The following is a 20,417-nucleotide window of genomic DNA, read 5'->3' on the forward strand; positions in this document are numbered from 1 at the left end:
GTGGGTAGCATACATCTCCCTCCCATGCATACCCACTTCTGAGAGTTGAGCTTATGGCCTGTAACCCTACCTCCTGCCTGCAGCTACCTTTCGCTTCCAAAAGGCCTAGGCTCGCTGCTTGACGCAAGTGTTGGGAGAGGTAACTGGAATCTCCCGGCACACAAGACGAGTGCCTCCAAGCTCAATCAAGCGATTTCCTAGTAATTCCTGGGGTAGACTGGTGCTACATACTAAGTTCCATACGTGAGTAGGTAGTTGAACGCCTTGTCCAAAAACATCTTACTTCTGAGAGTTGAGCTCACCCACAGTCCCTCACAGTTCCACACTGCCTGCAGAGTGAGTTTCGCACGTCTTCACCAGAGACGTTTGCCAGAGGCCTCTGAGACGCAAGTTAACAATGCAGACCTGGAGGGTATCTCCAGGTGCAGTAGAGTGGTAATCTGGGAACCTCCTGTCTCAGAATACTGCTACCTTCACCCTGCCATAAGAATGCAGCTAGTTGACAGCTGGCTTCAAGGCATGCTTCCCTGTGAGAGCTAAGGACAGGGCACAACCCTCCCGCATCCTGCTTGACTGTAGATGGAGCTGCTAACGTCCTCATGTTAGTGGCAGGGAAAGGTTGTGAGAAAAGCATGTGGAATCGTTGTGCCTGAACCCACGTGTATCTGAGTTGAATACAGCGATTTCCAAAGTCCTTCTTCATCAGAGTGTAGCTAGGTTCCCACTCGCATGTCCGAGTGGGTAGCAGACATCTGCCTCCCATGCATACCCACTTCTGAGAATTGAGCTTATGGCCTGTAACCCTACCTCCAGCCTGCAGCTACCTTTCGCTTCCAAAAGGCCTAGGCTCGCTGCTTCACCGAAGTGTTGGGAGAGGTAACTGGAATCTCCCGGCACACAAGACTAGTGCCTCCAAGCTCAATCCAGCGATTTCCCAGTAATTCCTGGGGTAGACTGGTGCTACATACTAAGTTCCATATGTGAGAAGGTAGCTGAACGCCTTGTCCAAAATCATCTTACTGCTTAGAGTTGAGCTCACCCTCAGTCCCTCACAGTTCCACACTGCCTGCAGAGTGAGTTTCCCACGTCTTCACCAGAGACTTTTGCCAGAGGCCTCTGAGACGCAAGTTAACAATGCAGACCTGGACGGTATCTCCAGGTGCAGTAGAGTGGTAATCTGGGAACCTCCTTACTCAGAATACTGCTACCTTCACACTGTCATAAGAATGCAGCTAGTTGAGAGCTGGCTTCTAGGCATGCTTCCCTGTGAGAGCTGAGGACAGGGGAGAAGCCTCCCGCATCCTGCCTGACTGTAGACGTACCTGCTAACCTCCTTATGTTAGTGGCTGGGATTGGTTGTGGGAAAAGCATGTGTAAGCATTGGGCCTGAACTCCCGTGTATCTGAGTTGAATACAGCGATTTCCAACATCCTTCTTCAATAGGAGTGTAGCTAGGTTCCAACTCCCATGTCCGAGTGGGTAGCAGACATTTGCCTCCCATGCATACACACTTCTGAGAGTTGAGCTCATGGCCTGTAACCCTACATCCTGCCTGCCGCTACCTTTCGCTTCCAAAAGGCCTAGGCTCGCTGCTTGACGCAAGTGTTGGGAGAGGTAACTGGAATCACCCGGCACACAAGACGAGTGCCTCCAAGATCAATCAAGCGATTTCCTAGTAATTCCTGGGGTAGACTGGTGCTACATACTAAGTTCCATACGTGAGTAGGTAGTTGAACGCCTTGTCCAAAAACATCTTACTTCTGAGAGTTGAGCTCACCCTCTGTCCCTCACAGTTCCATACTGCCTGCAGAGTGAGTTTCCCACGTCTTCACCAGAGACTTTTGCCAGAGGCCTCTGAGACGCAAGTTAACAATGCAGACCTGGAGGGTATCTCCAGGTGCAGTAGAGTGGTAATCTGGGAAGCTCCTGTCTCAGAATACTGCTACCTTCACCCTGCCATAAGAATGCAGCTAGTTGACAGCTGGCTTCAAGGCATGCTTCCCTGTGAGAGCTAAGGACAGGGCACAACCCTCCCGCATCCTGCTTGACAGTAGAAGGAGCTGCTAACGTCCTCATGTTAGTGGCAGGGAAAGGTTGTGAGAAAAGCATGTGGAATCGTTGTGCCTGAACCCACGTGTATCTGAGTTGAATACAGCGATTTCCAAAGTCCTTCTTCATCAGAGTGTAGCTAGGTTCCCACTCGCATGTCCGAGTGGGTAGCATACATCTCCCTCCCATGCATACCCACTTCTGAGAGTTGAGCTTATGGCCTGTAACCCTACCTCCTGCCTGCAGCTACCTTTCGCTTCCAAAAGGCCTAGGCTCGCTGCTTGACGCAAGTGTTGGGAGAGGTAACTGGAATCTCCCGGCACACAAGACGAGTGCCTCCAAGCTCAATCAAGCGATTTCCTAGTAATTCCTGGGTAGACTGGTGCTACATACTAAGTTCCATACGTGAGTAGGTAGTTGAACGCCTTGTCCAAAAACATCTTACTTCTGAGAGTTGAGCTCACCCACAGTCCCTCACAGTTCCACACTGCCTGCAGAGTGAGTTTCGCACGTCTTCACCAGAGACGTTTGCCAGAGGCCTCTGAGACGCAAGTTAACAATGCAGACCTGGAGGGTATCTCCAGGTGCAGTAGAGTGGTAATCTGGGAACCTCCTGTCTCAGAATACTGCTACCTTCACCCTGCCTTAAGAATGCAGCTAGTTGACAGCTGGCTTCAAGGCATGCTTCCCTGTGAGAGCTAAGGACAGGGCACAACCCTCCCGCATCCTGCTTGACTGTAGAAGGAGCTGCTAACGTCCTCATGTTAGTGGCAGGGAAAGGTTGTGAGAAAAGCATGTGGAATCGTTGTGCCTGAACCCACGTGTATCTGAGTTGAATACAGCGATTTCCAAAGTCCTTCTTCATCAGAGTGTAGCTAGATTCCCACTCGCATGTCCGAGTGGGTAGCAGACATCTGCCTCCCATGCATACCCACTTCTGAGAATTGAGCTTATGGCCTGTAACCCTACCTCCAGCCTGCAGCTACCTTTCGCTTCCAAAAGGCCTAGGCTCGCTGCTTCACCGAAGTGTTGGGAGAGGTAACTGGAATCTGCCGGCACACAAGACTAGTGCCTCCAAGCTCAATCCAGCGATTTCCCAGTAATTCCTGGGGTAGACTGGTGCTACATACTAAGTCCATATTTGAGAAGGTAGCTGAACGCCTTGTCCAAAATCATCTTACTGCTGATAGGTGAGCTCACCCTCAGTCCCTCACAGTTCCACACTGCCTGCAGAGTGAGTTTCCCACGTCTTCACCAGAGACTTTTGCCAGAGGCCTCTGAGACGCAAGTTAACAATGCAGACCTGGACGGTATCTCCAGGTGCAGTAGAGTGGTAATCTGGGAACCTCCTTACTCAGAATACTGCTACCTTCACACTGTCATAAGAATGCAGCTAGTTGAGAGCTGGCTTCTAGGCATGCTTCCCTGTGAGAGCTGAGGACAGGGCAGAACCCTCCCGCATCCTGCCTGACTGTAGACTTACCTGCTAACCTCCTTATGTTAGTGGCTGGGATAGGTTGTGGGAAAAGCATGTGTAAGCATTGGGCCTGAACTCCCGTGTATCTGAGTTGAATACAGCGATTTCCATAGTCCTTCTTCATCAGAGTGTAGCTAGGTTCCCACTCGCATGTCCGAGTGGGTAGCATACATCTCCCTCCCATGCATACCCACTTCTGAGAGTTGAGCTTATGGCCTGTAACCCTACCTCCAGCCTGCAGCTATCTTTCGCTTCCAAAAGGCCTAGGCTCGCTGCTTGACGCAAGTGTTGGGAGAGGTAACTGGAATCTCCCGGCACACAAGACGAGTGCCTCCAAGCTCAATCAAGCGATTTCCTAGTAATTCCTGGGGTAGACTGGTGCTACATACTAAGTTCCATACGTGAGTAGGTAGTTGAACGCCTTGTCCAAAAACATCTTACTTCTGAGAGTTGAGCTCACCCTCAGTCCCTCACAGTTCCACACTGCCTGCAGAGTGAGTTTCCCACGTCTTCACCAGAGACTTTTGCCAGAGGCCTCTGAGACGCAAGTTAACAATGCAGACCTGGAGGGTATCTCCAGGTGCAGTAGAGTGGTAATCTGGGAACCTCCTGTCTCAGAATACTGCTACCTTCACCCTGCCATAAGAATGCAGCTAGTTGACAGCTGGCTTCAAGGCATGCTTCCCTGTGAGAGCTAAGGACAGGGCACAACCCTCCCGCATCCTGCTTGACAGTAGAAGGAGCTGCTAACGTCCTCATGTTAGTGGCAGGGAAAGGTTGTGAGAAAAGCATGTGGAATCGTTGTGCCTGAACCCACGTGTATCTGAGTTGAATACAGCGATTTCCAAAGTCCTTCTTCATCAGAGTGTAGCTAGGTTCCCACTCGCATGTCCGAGTGGGTAGCATACATCTGCCTCCCATGCATACCCACTTCTGAGAGTTGAGCTTATGGCCTGTAACCCTACCTCTTGCCTGCAGCTACCTTTCGCTTCCAAAAGGCCTAGGTTCGCTGCTTGACGCATGTGTTGGGAGAGGTAACTGGAATCTCCCGGCACACAAGACGAGTGCCTCCAAGATCAATCAAGCGATTTCCCAGTAATTCCTGGGTAGACTGGTGCTACATACTAAGTTCCATACGTGTGTAGGTAGCTGAACGCCTTGTCCAAAAACATCTTACTTCTGAGAGTTGAGCTCACCCACAGTCCCTCACAGTTCCACACTGCCTGCAGAGTGAGTTTCGCACGTCTTCACCAGAGACGTTTGCCAGAGGCCTCTGAGACGCAAGTTAACAATGCAGACCTGGAGGGTATCTCCAGGTGCAGTAGAGTGGTAATCTGGGAACCTCCTGTCTCAGAATACTGCTACCTTCACCCTGCCATAAGAATGCAGCTAGTTGACAGCTGGCTTCAAGGCTTGCTTCCCTGTGAGAGCTAAGGACAGGGCACAACCCTCCCGCATCCTGCTTGACTGTAGAAGGAGCTGCTAACGTCCTCATGTTAGTGGCAGGGAAAGGTTGTGAGAAAAGCATGTGGAATCGTTGTGCCTGAACCCACGTGTATCTGAGTTGAATACAGCGATTTCCAAAGTCCTTCTTCATCAGAGTGTAGCTAGGTTCCCACTCGCATGTCCGAGTGGGTAGCAGACATCTGCCTCCCATGCATACCCACTTCTGAGAATTGAGCTTTTGGCCTGTAACCCTACCTCCAGCCTGCAGCTACCTTTCGCTTCCAAAAGGCCTAGGCTCGCTGCTTCACCGAAGTGTTGGGAGAGGTAACTGGAATCTCCCGGCACACAAGACTAGTGCCTCCAAGCTCAATCCAGCGATTTCCCAGTAATTCCTGGGGTAGACCTGTGCTACATACTAAGTTCCATATGTGAGAAGGTAGCTGAACGCCTTGTCCAAAATCATCTTACTGCTTAGAGGTGAGCTCACCCTCAGTCCCTCACAGTTCCACACTGCCTGCAGAGTGAGTTTCCCACGTCTTCACCAGAGACTTTTGCCAGACGCCTCTGAGACGCAAGTTAACAATGCAGACCTGGAGGGTATCTCCAGGTGCAGTAGAGTGGTAATCTGGGAACCTCCTGTCTCAGAATACTGCTACCTTCACCCTGCCATAAGAATGCAGCTAGTTGACAGCTGGCTTCAAGGCATGCTTCCCTGTGAGAGCTAAGGACAGGGCACAACCCTCCCGCATCCTGCTTGACTGTAGAAGGAGCTGCTAACGTCCTCATGTTAGTGGCAGGGAAAGGTTGTGAGAAAAGCATGTGGAATCGTTGTGCCTGAACCCACGTGTATCTGAGTTGAATACAGCGATTTCCAAAGTCCTTCTTCATCAGAGTGTAGCTAGGTTCCCACTCGCATGTCCGAGTGGGTAGCATACATCTCCCTCCCATGCATACCCACTTCTGAGAGTTGAGCTTATGGCCTGTAACCCTACCTCCTGCCTGGAGCTACCTTTCGCTTCCAAAAGGCCTAGGCTCGCTGCTTGACGCAAGTGTTGGGAGAGGTAACTGGAATCTCCCGGCACACAAGACGAGTGCCTCCAAGCTCAATCAAGCGATTTCCTAGTAATTCCTGGGGTAGACTGGTGCTACATACTAAGTTCCATACGTGAGTAGGTAGTTGAACGCCTTGTCCAAAAACATCTTACTTCTGAGAGTTGAGCTCACCCTCAGTCCCTCACAGTTCCACACTGCCTGCAGAGTGAGTTTCCCACGTCTTCACCAGAGACGTTTGCCAGAGGCCTCTGAGACGCAAGTTAACAATGCAGACCTGGAGGGTATCTCCAGGTGCAGTAGAGTGGTAATCTGGGAAGCTCCTGTCTCAGAATACTGCTACCTTCACCCTGCCATAAGAATGCAGCTAGTTGACAGCTGGCTTCAAGGCATGCTTCCCTGTGAGAGCTAAGGACAGGGCACAACCCTCCCGCATCCTGCTTGACAGTAGAAGGAGCTGCTAACGTCCTCATGTTAGTGGCAGGGAAAGGTTGTGAGAAAAGCATGTGGAATCGTTGTGCCTGAACCCACGTGTATCTGAGTTGAATACAGCGATTTCCAAAGTCCTTCTTCATCAGAGTGTAGCTAGGTTCCCACTCGCATGTCCGAGTGGGTAGCATACATCTGCCTCCCATGCATACCCACTTCTGAGAGTTGAGCTTATGGCCTGTAACCCTACCTCTTGCCTGCAGCTACCTTTCGCTTCCAAAAGGCCTAGGTTCGCTGCTTGACGCATGTGTTGGGAGAGGTAACTGGAATCTCCCGGCACACAAGACGAGTGCCTCCAAGATCAATCAAGCGATTTCCCAGTAATTCCTGGGTAGACTGGTGCGACATACTAAGTTCCATACGTGTGTAGGTAGCTGAACGCCTTGTCCAAAAACATCTTACTTCTGAGAGTTGAGCTCACCCACAGTCCCTCACAGTTCCACACTGCCTGCAGAGTGAGTTTCGCACGTCTTCACCAGAGACGTTTGCCAGAGGCCTCTGAGACGCAAGTTAACAATGCAGACCTGGAGGGTATCTCCAGGTGCAGTAGAGTGGTAATCTGGGAACCTCCTGTCTCAGAATACTGCTACCTTCACCCTGCCATAAGAATGCAGCTAGTTGACAGCTGGCTTCAAGGCATGCTTCCCTGTGAGAGCTAAGGACAGGGCACAACCCTCCCGCATCCTGCTTGACTGTAGAAGGAGCTGCTAACGTCCTCATGTTAGTGGCAGGGAAAGGTTGTGAGAAAAGCATGTGGAATCGTTGTGCCTGAACCCACGTGTATCTGAGTTGAATACAGCGATTTCCAAAGTCCTTCTTCATCAGAGTGTAGCTAGGTTCCCACTCGCATGTCCGAGTGGGTAGCAGACATCTGCCTCCCATGCATACCCACTTCTGAGAATTGAGCTTTTGGCCTGTAACCCTACCTCCAGCCTGCAGCTACCTTTCGCTTCCAAAAGGCCTAGGCTCGCTGCTTCACCGAAGTGTTGGGAGAGGTAACTGGAATCTCCCGGCACACAAGACTAGTGCCTCCAAGCTCAATCCAGCGATTTCCCAGTAATTCCTGGGGTAGACCTGTGCTACATACTAAGTTCCATATGTGAGAAGGTAGCTGAACGCCTTGTCCAAAATCATCTTACTTCTGAGAGTTGAGCTCACCCTCATTCCCTCACAGTTCCACACTGCCTGCAGAGTGAGTTTCCCACGTCTTCACCAGAGACTTTTGCCAGAGGCCTCTGAGACGCAAGTTAACAATGCAGACCTGGACGGTATCTCCAGGTGCAGTAGAGTGGTAATCTGGGAACCTCCTTACTCAGAATACTGCTACCTTCACACTGTCATAAGAATGCAGCTAGTTGAGAGCTGGCTTCTAGGCATGCTTCCCTGTGAGAGCTGAGGACAGGGCAGAAGCCTCCCGCATCCTGCCTGACTGTAGACGTACCTGCTAACCTCCTTATGTTAGTGGCTGGGATTGGTTGTGGGAAAAGCATGTGTAAGCATTGGGCCTGAACTCCCGTGTATCTGAGTTGAATACAGCGATTTCCAACATCCTTCTTCAATAGGAGTGTAGCTAGGTTCCAACTCCCATGTCCGAGTGGGTAGCAGACATTTGCCTCCCATGCATACACACTTCTGAGAGTTGAGCTCATGGCCTGTAACCCTACATCCTGCCTGCCGCTACCTTTCGCTTCCAAAAGGCCTAGGCTCGCTGCTTGACGCAAGTGTTGGGAGAGGTAACTGGAATCTCCCGGCACACAAGACGAGTGCCTCCAAGCTCAATCAAGCGATTTCCTAGTAATTCCTGGGGTAGACTGGTGCTACATACTAAGTTCCATACGTGAGTAGATAGTTGAACGCCTTGTCCAAAAACATCTTACTTCTGAGAGTTGAGCCCAACCTCTGTCCCTCACAGTTCCACACTGCCTGCAGAGTGAGTTTCCCACGTCTTCACCAGAGACTTTTGCCAGAGGCCTCTGAGACGCAAGTTAACAATGCAGACCTGGAGGGTATCTCCAGGTGCAGTAGAGTGGTAATCTGGGAACCTCCTGTCTCAGAATACTGCTACCTTCACCCTGCCATAAGAATGCAGCTAGTTGACAGCTGGCTTCAAGGCATGCTTCCCTGTGAGAGCTAAGGACAGGGCACAACCCTCCCGCATCCTGCTTGACTGTAGAAGGAGCTGCTAACGTCCTCATGTTAGTGGCAGGGAAAGGTTGTGAGAAAAGCATGTGGAATCGTTGTGCCTGAACCCACGTGTATCTGAGTTGAATACAGCGATTTCCAAAGTCCTTCTTCATCAGAGTGTAGCTAGGTTCCCACTCGCATGTCCGAGTGGGTAGCATACATCTCCCTCCCATGCATACCCACTTCTGAGAGTTGAGCTTATGGCCTGTAACCCTACCTCCTGCCTGGAGCTACCTTTCGCTTCCAAAAGGCCTAGGCTCGCTGCTTGACGCAAGTGTTGGGAGAGGTAACTGGAATCTCCCGGCACACAAGACGAGTGCCTCCAAGATCAATCAAGCGATTTCCCAGTAATTCCTGGGTAGACTGGTGCGACATACTAAGTTCCATACGTGAGTAGGTAGCTGAACGCCTTGTCCAAAAACATCTTACTTCTGAGAGTTGAGCTCACCCACAGTCCCTCACAGTTCCACACTGCCTGCAGAGTGAGTTTCGCACGTCTTCACCAGAGACGTTTGCCAGAGGCCTCTGAGACGCAAGTTAACAATGCAGACCTGGAGGGTATCTCCAGGTGCAGTAGAGTGGTAATCTGGGAACCTCCTGTCTCAGAATACTGCTACCTTCACCCTGCCATAAGAATGCAGCTAGTTGACAGCTGGCTTCAAGGCATGCTTCCCTGTGAGAGCTAAGGACAGGGCACAACCCTCCCGCATCCTGCTTGACAGTAGAAGGAGCTGCTAACGTCCTCATGTTAGTGGCAGGGAAAGGTTGTGAGAAAAGCATGTGGAATCGTTGTGCCTGAACCCACGTGTATCTGAGTTGAATACAGCGATTTCCAAAGTCCTTCTTCATCAGAGTGTAGCTAGGTTCCCACTCGCATGTCCGAGTGGGTAGCAGACATCTGCCTCCCATGCATACCCACTTCTGAGAATTGAGCTTATGGCCTGTAACCCTACCTCCAGCCTGCAGCTACCTTTCGCTTCCAAAAGGCCTAGGCTCGCTGCTTCACCGAAGTGTTGGGAGAGGTAACTGGAATCTCCCGGCACACAAGACTAGTGCCTCCAAGCTCAATCCAGCGATTTCCCAGTAATTCCTGGGGTAGACTGGTGCTACATACTAAGTCCATATTTGAGAAGGTAGCTGAACGCCTTGTCCAAAATCATCTTACTGCTGAGAGGTGAGCTCACCCTCAGTCCCTCACAGTTCCACACTGCCTGCAGAGTGAGTTTCCCACGTCTTCACCAGAGACTTTTGCCAGAGGCCTCTGAGACGCAAGTTAACAATGCAGACCTGGACGGTATCTCCAGGTGCAGTAGAGTGGTAATCTGGGAACCTCCTTACTCAGAATACTGCTACCTTCACACTGTCATAAGAATGCAGCTAGTTGAGAGCTGGCTTCTAGGCATGCTTCCCTGTGAGAGCTGAGGACAGGGCAGAACCCTCCCGCATCCTGCCTGACTGTAGACTTACCTGCTAACCTCCTTATGTTAGTGGCTGGGATAGGTTGTGGGAAAAGCATGTGTAAGCATTGGGCCTGAACTCCCGTGTATCTGAGTTGAATACAGCGATTTCCATAGTCCTTCTTCATCAGAGTGTAGCTAGGTTCCCACTCGCATGTCCGAGTGGGTAGCATACATCTCCCTCCCATGCATACCCACTTCTGAGAGTTGAGCTTATGGCCTGTAACCCTACCTCCAGCCTGCAGCTATCTTTCGCTTCCAAAAGGCCTAGGCTCGCTGCTTGACGCAAGTGTTGGGAGAGGTAACTGGAATCTCCCGGCACACAAGACGAGTGCCTCCAAGCTCAATCAAGCGATTTCCTAGTAATTCCTGGGGTAGACTGGTGCTACATACTAAGTTCCATACGTGAGTAGGTAGTTGAACGCCTTGTCCAAAAACATCTTACTTCTGAGAGTTGAGCTCACCCTCAGTCCCTCACAGTTCCACACTGCCTGCAGAGTGAGTTTCCCACGTCTTCACCAGAGACGTTTGCCAGAGGCCTCTGAGACGCAAGTTAACAATGCAGACCTGGAGGGTATCTCCAGGTGCAGTAGAGTGGTAATCTGGGAACCTCCTGTCTCAGAATACTGCTACCTTCACCCTGCCATAAGAATGCAGCTAGTTGACAGCTGGCTTCAAGGCATGCTTCCCTGTGAGAGCTAAGGACAGGGCACAACCCTCCCGCATCCTGCTTGACAGTAGAAGGAGCTGCTAACGTCCTCATGTTAGTGGCAGGGAAAGGTTGTGAGAAAAGCATGTGGAATCGTTGTGCCTGAACCCACGTGTATCTGAGTTGAATACAGCGATTTCCAAAGTCCTTCTTCATCAGAGTGTAGCTAGGTTCCCACTCGCATGTCCGAGTGGGTAGCATACATCTGCCTCCCATGCATACCCACTTCTGAGAGTTGAGCTTATGGCCTGTAACCCTACCTCTTGCCTGCAGCTACCTTTCGCTTCCAAAAGGCCTAGGTTCGCTGCTTGACGCATGTGTTGGGAGAGGTAACTGGAATCTCCCGGCACACAAGACGAGTGCCTCCAAGATCAATCAAGCGATTTCCCAGTAATTCCTGGGTAGACTGGTGCTACATACTAAGTTCCATACGTGTGTAGGTAGCTGAACGCCTTGTCCAAAAACATCTTACTTCTGAGAGTTGAGCTCACCCACAGTCCCTCACAGTTCCACACTGCCTGCAGAGTGAGTTTCGCACGTCTTCACCAGAGACGTTTGCCAGAGGCCTCTGAGACGCAAGTTAACAATGCAGACCTGGAGGGTATCTCCAGGTGCAGTAGAGTGGTAATCTGGGAACCTCCTGTCTCAGAATACTGCTACCTTCACCCTGCCATAAGAATGCAGCTAGTTGACAGCTGGCTTCAAGGCATGCTTCCCTGTGAGAGCTAAGGACAGGGCACAACCCTCCCGCATCCTGCTTGACTGTAGAAGGAGCTGCTAACGTCCTCATGTTAGTGGCAGGGAAAGGTTGTGAGAAAAGCATGTGGAATCGTTGTGCCTGAACCCACGTGTATCTGAGTTGAATACAGCGATTTCCAAAGTCCTTCTTCATCAGAGTGTAGCTAGGTTCCCACTCGCATGTCCGAGTGGGTAGCAGACATCTGCCTCCCATGCATACCCACTTCTGAGAATTGAGCTTTTGGCCTGTAACCCTACCTCCAGCCTGCAGCTACCTTTCGCTTCCAAAAGGCCTAGGCTCGCTGCTTCACCGAAGTGTTGGGAGAGGTAACTGGAATCTCCCGGCACACAAGACTAGTGCCTCCAAGCTCAATCCAGCGATTTCCCAGTAATTCCTGGGGTAGACCTGTGCTACATACTAAGTTCCATATGTGAGAAGGTAGCTGAACGCCTTGTCCAAAATCATCTTACTTCTGAGAGTTGAGCTCACCCTCATTCCCTCACAGTTCCACACTGCCTGCAGAGTGAGTTTCCCACGTCTTCACCAGAGACTTTTGCCAGAGGCCTCTGAGACGCAAGTTAACAATGCAGACCTGGACGGTATCTCCAGGTGCAGTAGAGTGGTAATCTGGGAACCTCCTTACTCAGAATACTGCTACCTTCACACTGTCATAAGAATGCAGCTAGTTGAGAGCTGGCTTCTAGGCATGCTTCCCTGTGAGAGCTGAGGACAGGGCAGAAGCCTCCCGCATCCTGCCTGACTGTAGACGTACCTGCTAACCTCCTTATGTTAGTGGCTGGGATTGGTTGTGGGAAAAGCATGTGTAAGCATTGGGCCTGAACTCCCGTGTATCTGAGTTGAATACAGCGATTTCCAACATCCTTCTTCAATAGGAGTGTAGCTAGGTTCCAACTCCCATGTCCGAGTGGGTAGCAGACATTTGCCTCCCATGCATACACACTTCTGAGAGTTGAGCTCATGGCCTGTAACCCTACATCCTGCCTGCCGCTACCTTTCGCTTCCAAAAGGCCTAGGCTCGCTGCTTGACGCAAGTGTTGGGAGAGGTAACTGGAATCTCCCGGCACACAAGACGAGTGCCTCCAAGCTCAATCAAGCGATTTCCTAGTAATTCCTGGGGTAGACTGGTGCTACATACTAAGTTCCATACGTGAGTAGATAGTTGAACGCCTTGTCCAAAAACATCTTACTTCTGAGAGTTGAGCCCAACCTCTGTCCCTCACAGTTCCACACTGCCTGCAGAGTGAGTTTCCCACGTCTTCACCAGAGACTTTTGCCAGAGGCCTCTGAGACGCAAGTTAACAATGCAGACCTGGAGGGTATCTCCAGGTGCAGTAGAGTGGTAATCTGGGAACCTCCTGTCTCAGAATACTGCTACCTTCACCCTGCCATAAGAATGCAGCTAGTTGACAGCTGGCTTCAAGGCATGCTTCCCTGTGAGAGCTAAGGACAGGGCACAACCCTCCCGCATCCTGCTTGACTGTAGAAGGAGCTGCTAACGTCCTCATGTTAGTGGCAGGGAAAGGTTGTGAGAAAAGCATGTGGAATCGTTGTGCCTGAACCCACGTGTATCTGAGTTGAATACAGCGATTTCCAAAGTCCTTCTTCATCAGAGTGTAGCTAGGTTCCCACTCGCATGTCCGAGTGGGTAGCATACATCTCCCTCCCATGCATACCCACTTCTGAGAGTTGAGCTTATGGCCTGTAACCCTACCTCCTGCCTGCAGCTACCTTTCGCTTCCAAAAGGCCTAGGCTCGCTGCTTGACGCAAGTGTTGGGAGAGGTAACTGGAATCTCCCGGCACACAATACGAGTGCCTCCAAGATCAATCAAGCGATTTCCCAGTAATTCCTGGGTAGACTGGTGCGACATACTAAGTTCCATACGTGAGTAGGTAGCTGAACGCCTTGTCCAAAAACATCTTACTTCTGAGAGTTGAGCTCACCCACAGTCCCTCACAGTTCCACACTGCCTGCAGAGTGAGTTTCGCACGTCTTCACCAGAGACGTTTGCCAGAGGCCTCTGAGACGCAAGTTAACAATGCAGACCTGGAGGGTATCTCCAGGTGCAGTAGAGTGGTAATCTGGGAACCTCCTGTCTCAGAATACTGCTACCTTCACCCTGCCATAAGAATGCAGCTAGTTGACAGCTGGCTTCAAGGCATGCTTCCCTGTGAGAGCTAAGGACAGGGCACAACCCTCCCGCATCCTGCTTGACAGTAGAAGGAGCTGCTAACGTCCTCATGTTAGTGGCAGGGAAAGGTTGTGAGAAAAGCATGTGGAATCGTTGTGCCTGAACCCACGTGTATCTGAGTTGAATACAGCGATTTCCAAAGTCCTTCTTCATCAGAGTGTAGCTAGGTTCCCACTCGCATGTCCGAGTGGGTAGCAGACATCTGCCTCCCATGCATACCCACTTCTGAGAATTGAGCTTATGGCCTGTAACCCTACCTCCAGCCTGCAGCTACCTTTCGCTTCCAAAAGGCCTAGGCTCGCTGCTTCACCGAAGTGTTGGGAGAGGTAACTGGAATCTCCCGGCACACAAGACTAGTGCCTCCAAGCTCAATCCAGCGATTTCCCAGTAATTCCTGGGGTAGACTGGTGCTACATACTAAGTCCATATTTGAGAAGGTAGCTGAACGCCTTGTCCAAAATCATCTTACTGCTGAGAGGTGAGCTCACCCTCAGTCCCTCACAGTTCCACACTGCCTGCAGAGTGAGTTTCCCACGTCTTCACCAGAGACTTTTGCCAGAGGCCTCTGAGACGCAAGTTAACAATGCAGACCTGGACGGTATCTCCAGGTGCAGTAGAGTGGTAATCTGGGAACCTCCTTACTCAGAATACTGCTACCTTCACACTGTCATAAGAATGCAGCTAGTTGAGAGCTGGCTTCTAGGCATGCTTCCCTGTGAGAGCTGAGGACAGGGCAGAACCCTCCCGCATCCTGCCTGACTGTAGACTTACCTGCTAACCTCCTTATGTTAGTGGCTGGGATAGGTTGTGGGAAAAGCATGTGTAAGCATTGGGCCTGAACTCCCGTGTATCTGAGTTGAATACAGCGATTTCCATAGTCCTTCTTCATCAGAGTGTAGCTAGGTTCCCACTCGCATGTCCGAGTGGGTAGCATACATCTCCCTCCCATGCATACCCACTTCTGAGAGTTGAGCTTATGGCCTGTAACCCTACCTCCAGCCTGCAGCTATCTTTCGCTTCCAAAAGGCCTAGGCTCGCTGCTTGACGCAAGTGTTGGGAGAGGTAACTGGAATCTCCCGGCACACAAGACGAGTGCCTCCAAGCTCAATCAAGCGATTTCCTAGTAATTCCTGGGGTAGACTGGTGCTACATACTAAGTTCCATACGTGAGTAGGTAGTTGAACGCCTTGTCCAAAAACATCTTACTTCTGAGAGTTGAGCTCACCCTCAGTCCCTCACAGTTCCACACTGCCTGCAGAGTGAGTTTCCCACGTCTTCACCAGAGACGTTTGCCAGAGGCCTCTGAGACGCAAGTTAACAATGCAGACCTGGAGGGTATCTCCAGGTGCAGTAGAGTGGTAATCTGGGAAGCTCCTGTCTCAGAATACTGCTACCTTCACCCTGCCATAAGAATGCAGCTAGTTGACAGCTGGCTTCAAGGCATGCTTCCCTGTGAGAGCTAAGGACAGGGCACAACCCTCCCGCATCCTGCTTGACAGTAGAAGGAGCTGCTAACGTCCTCATGTTAGTGGCAGGGAAAGGTTGTGAGAAAAGCATGTGGAATCGTTGTGCCTGAACCCACGTGTATCTGAGTTGAATACAGCGATTTCCAAAGTCCTTCTTCATCAGAGTGTAGCTAGGTTCCCACTCGCATGTCCGAGTGGGTAGCATACATCTGCCTCCCATGCATACCCACTTCTGAGAGTTGAGCTTATGGCCTGTAACCCTACCTCTTGCCTGCAGCTACCTTTCGCTTCCAAAAGGCCTAGGTTCGCTGCTTGACGCATGTGTTGGGAGAGGTAACTGGAATCTCCCGGCACACAAGACGAGTGCCTCCAAGATCAATCAAGCGATTTCCCAGTAATTCCTGGGTAGACTGGTGCTACATACTAAGTTCCATACGTGTGTAGGTAGCTGAACGCCTTGTCCAAAAACATCTTACTTCTGAGAGTTGAGCTCACCCACAGTCCCTCACAGTTCCACACTGCCTGCAGAGTGAGTTTCGCACGTCTTCACCAGAGACGTTTGCCAGAGGCCTCTGAGACGCAAGTTAACAATGCAGACCTGGAGGGTATCTCCAGGTGCAGTAGAGTGGTAATCTGGGAACCTCCTGTCTCAGAATACTGCTACCTTCACCCTGCCATAAGAATGCAGCTAGTTGACAGCTGGCTTCAAGGCATGCTTCCCTGTGAGAGCTAAGGACAGGGCACAACCCTCCCGCATCCTGCTTGACTGTAGAAGGAGCTGCTAACGTCCTCATGTTAGTGGCAGGGAAAGGTTGTGAGAAAAGCATGTGGAATCGTTGTGCCTGAACCCACGTGTATCTGAGTTGAATACAGCGATTTCCAAAGTCCTTCTTCATCAGAGTGTAGCTAGGTTCCCACTCGCATGTCCGAGTGGGTAGCAGACATCTGCCTCCCATGCATACCCACTTCTGAGAATTGAGCTTTTGGCCTGTAACCCTACCTCCAGCCTGCAGCTACCTTTCGCTTCCAAAAGGCCTAGGCTCGCTGCTTCACCGAAGTGTTGGGAGAGGTAACTGGAATCTCCCGGCACACAAGACTAGTGCCTCCAAGCTCAATCCAGCGATTTCCCAGTAATTCCTGGGGTAGACCTGTGCTACATACTAAGTTCCATATGTGAGAAGGTAGCTGAACGCCTTGTCCAAAATCATCTTACTTCTGAGAGTTGAGCTCACCCTCATTCCCTCACAGTTCCACACTGCCTGCAGAGTGAGTTTCCCACGTCTTCACCAGAGACTTTTGCCAGAGGCCTCTGAGACGCAAGTTAACAATGCAGACCTGGACGGTATCTCCAGGTGCAGTAGAGTGGTAATCTGGGAACCTCCTTACTCAGAATACTGCTACCTTCACACTGTCATAAGAATGCAGCTAGTTGAGAGCTGGCTTCTAGGCATGCTTCCCTGTGAGAGCTGAGGACAGGGCAGAAGCCTCCCGCATCCTGCCTGACTGTAGACGTACCTGCTAACCTCCTTATGTTAGTGGCTGGGATTGGTTGTGGGAAAAGCATGTGTAAGCATTGGGCCTGAACTCCCGTGTATCTGAGTTGAATACAGCGATTTCCAACATCCTTCTTCAATAGGAGTGTAGCTAGGTTCCAACTCCCATGTCCGAGTGGGTAGCAGACATTTGCCTCCCATGCATACACACTTCTGAGAGTTGAGCTCATGGCCTGTAACCCTACATCCTGCCTGCCGCTACCTTTCGCTTCCAAAAGGCCTAGGCTCGCTGCTTGACGCAAGTGTTGGGAGAGGTAACTGGAATCTCCCGGCACACAAGACGAGTGCCTCCAAGCTCAATCAAGCGATTTCCTAGTAATTCCTGGGGTAGACTGGTGCTACATACTAAGTTCCATACGTGAGTAGATAGTTGAACGCCTTGTCCAAAAACATCTTACTTCTGAGAGTTGAGCCCAACCTCTGTCCCTCACAGTTCCACACTGCCTGCAGAGTGAGTTTCCCACGTCTTCACCAGAGACTTTTGCCAGAGGCCTCTGAGACGCAAGTTAACAATGCAGACCTGGAGGGTATCTCCAGGTGCAGTAGAGTGGTAATCTGGGAACCTCCTGTCTCAGAATACTGCTACCTTCACCCTGCCATAAGAATGCAGCTAGTTGACAGCTGGCTTCAAGGCATGCTTCCCTGTGAGAGCTAAGGACAGGGCACAACCCTCCCGCATCCTGCTTGACTGTAGAAGGAGCTGCTAACGTCCTCATGTTAGTGGCAGGGAAAGGTTGTGAGAAAAGCATGTGGAATCGTTGTGCCTGAACCCACGTGTATCTGAGTTGAATACAGCGATTTCCAAAGTCCTTCTTCATCAGAGTGTAGCTAGGTTCCCACTCGCATGTCCGAGTGGGTAGCATACATCTCCCTCCCATGCATACCCACTTCTGAGAGTTGAGCTTATGGCCTGTAACCCTACCTCCTGCCTGCAGCTACCTTTCGCTTCCAAAAGGCCTAGGCTCGCTGCTTGACGCAAGTGTTGGGAGAGGTAACTGGAATCTCCCGGCACACAAGACGAGTGCCTCCAAGATCAATCAAGCGATTTCCCAGTAATTCCTGGGTAGACTGGTGCGACATACTAAGTTCCATACGTGAGTAGGTAGCTGAACGCCTTGTCCAAAAACATCTTACTTCTGAGAGTTGAGCTCACCCACAGTCCCTCACAGTTCCACACTGCCTGCAGAGTGAGTTTCGCACGTCTTCACCAGAGACGTTTGCCAGAGGCCTCTGAGACGCAAGTTAACAATGCAGACCTGGAGGGTATCTCCAGGTGCAGTAGAGTGGTAATCTGGGAACCTCCTGTCTCAGAATACTGCTACCTTCACCCTGCCATAAGAATGCAGCTAGTTGACAGCTGGCTTCAAGGCATGCTTCCCTGTGAGAGCTAAGGACAGGGCACAACCCTCCCGCATCCTGCTTGACAGTAGAAGGAGCTGCTAACGTCCTCATGTTAGTGGCAGGGAAAGGTTGTGAGAAAAGCATGTGGAATCGTTGTGCCTGAACCCACGTGTATCTGAGTTGAATACAGCGATTTCCAAAGTCCTTCTTCATCAGAGTGTAGCTAGGTTCCCACTCGCATGTCCGAGTGGGTAGCAGACATCTGCCTCCCATGCATACCCACTTCTGAGAATTGAGCTTATGGCCTGTAACCCTACCTCCAGCCTGCAGCTACCTTTCGCTTCCAAAAGGCCTAGGCTCGCTGCTTCACCGAAGTGTTGGGAGAGGTAACTGGAATCTCCCGGCACACAAGACTAGTGCCTCCAAGCTCAATCCAGCGATTTCCCAGTAATTCCTGGGGTAGACCTGTGCTACATACTAAGTTCCTTATGTGAGAAGGTAGCTGAACGCCTTGTCCAAAATCATCTTACTTCTGAGAGTTGAGCTCACCCTCATTCCCTCACAGTTCCACACTGCCTGCAGAGTGAGTTTCCCACGTCTTCACCAGAGACTTTTGCCAGAGGCCTCTGAGACGCAAGTGAACAATGCAGACCTGGACGGTATCTCCAGGTGCAGTAGAGTGGTAATCTGGGAACCTCCTTACTCAGAATACTGCTACCTTCACACTGTCATAAGAATGCAGCTAGTTGAGAGCTGGCTTCTAGGCATGCTTCCCTGTGAGAGCTGAGGACAGGGCAGAAGCCTCCCGCATCCTGCCTGACTGTAGACGTACCTGCTAACCTCCTTATGTTAGTGGCTGGGATTGGTTGTGGGAAAAGCATGTGTAAGCATTGGGCCTGAACTCCCGTGTATCTGAGTTGAATACAGCGATTTCCAACATCCTTCTTCAATAGGAGTGTAGCTAGGTTCCAACTCCCATGTCCGAGTGGGTAGCAGACATTTGCCTCCCATGCATACACACTTCTGAGAGTTGAGCTCATGGCCTGTAACCCTACATCCTGCCTGCCGCTACGTTTCGCTTCCAAAAGGCCTAGGCTCGCTGCTTGACGCAAGTGTTGGGAGAGGTAACTGGAATCTCCCGGCACACAAGACGAGTGCCTCCAAGCTCAATCAAGCGATTTCCTAGTAATTCCTGGGGTAGACTGGTGCTACATACTAAGTTCCATACGTGAGTAGGTAGTTGAACGCCTTGTCCAAAAACATCTTACTTCTGAGAGTTGAGCTCACCCTCAGTCCCTCACAGTTCCACACTGCCTGCAGAGTGAGTTTCCCACGTCTTCACCAGAGACTTTTGCCAGAGGCCTCTGAGACGCAAGTTAACAATGCAGACCTGGAGGGTATCTCCAGGTGCAGTAGAGTGGTAATCTGGGAACCTCCTGTCTCAGAATACTGCTACCTTCACCCTGCCATAAGAATGCAGCTAGTTGACAGCTGGCTTCAAGGCATGCTTCCCTGTGAGAGCTAAGGACAGGGCACAACCCTCCCGCATCCTGCTTGACAGTAGAAGGAGCTGCTAACGTCCTCATGTTAGTGGCAGGGAAAGGTTGTGAGAAAAGCATGTGGAATCGTTGTGCCTGAACCCACGTGTATCTGAGTTGAATACAGCGATTTCCAAAGTCCTTCTTCATCAGAGTGTAGCTAGGTTCCCACTCGCATGTCCGAGTGGGTAGCATACATCTCCCTCCCATGCATACCCACTTCTGAGAGTTGAGCTTATGGCCTGTAACCCTACCTCCTGCCTGCAGCTACCTTTCGCTTCCAAAAGGCCTAGGCTCGCTGCTTGACGCAAGTGTTGGGAGAGGTAACTGGAATCTCCCGGCACACAAGACGAGTGCCTCCAAGATCAATCAAGCGATTTCCTAGTAATTCCTGGGTTAGACTGGTGCTACATACTAAGTTCCATACGTGAGTAGGTAGTTGAACGCCTTGTCCAAAAACATCTTACTTCTGAGAGTTGAGCTGACCCACAGTCCCTCACAGTTCCACACTGCCTGCAGAGTGAGTTTCGCACGTCTTCACCAGAGACGTTTGCCAGAGGCCTCTGAGACGCAAGTTAACAATGCAGACCTGGAGGGTATCTCCAGGTGCAGTAGAGTGGTAATCTGGGAACCTCCTGTCTCAGAATACTGCTACCTTCACCCTGCCTTAAGAATGCAGCTAGTTGACAGCTGGCTTCAAGGCATGCT

Source organism: Canis lupus, chromosome 19 (genome assembly GCF_048164855.1).
Source record: "Canis lupus baileyi chromosome 19, mCanLup2.hap1, whole genome shotgun sequence".
NCBI classification, from domain to species: Eukaryota; Metazoa; Chordata; class Mammalia; order Carnivora; family Canidae; genus Canis; species Canis lupus.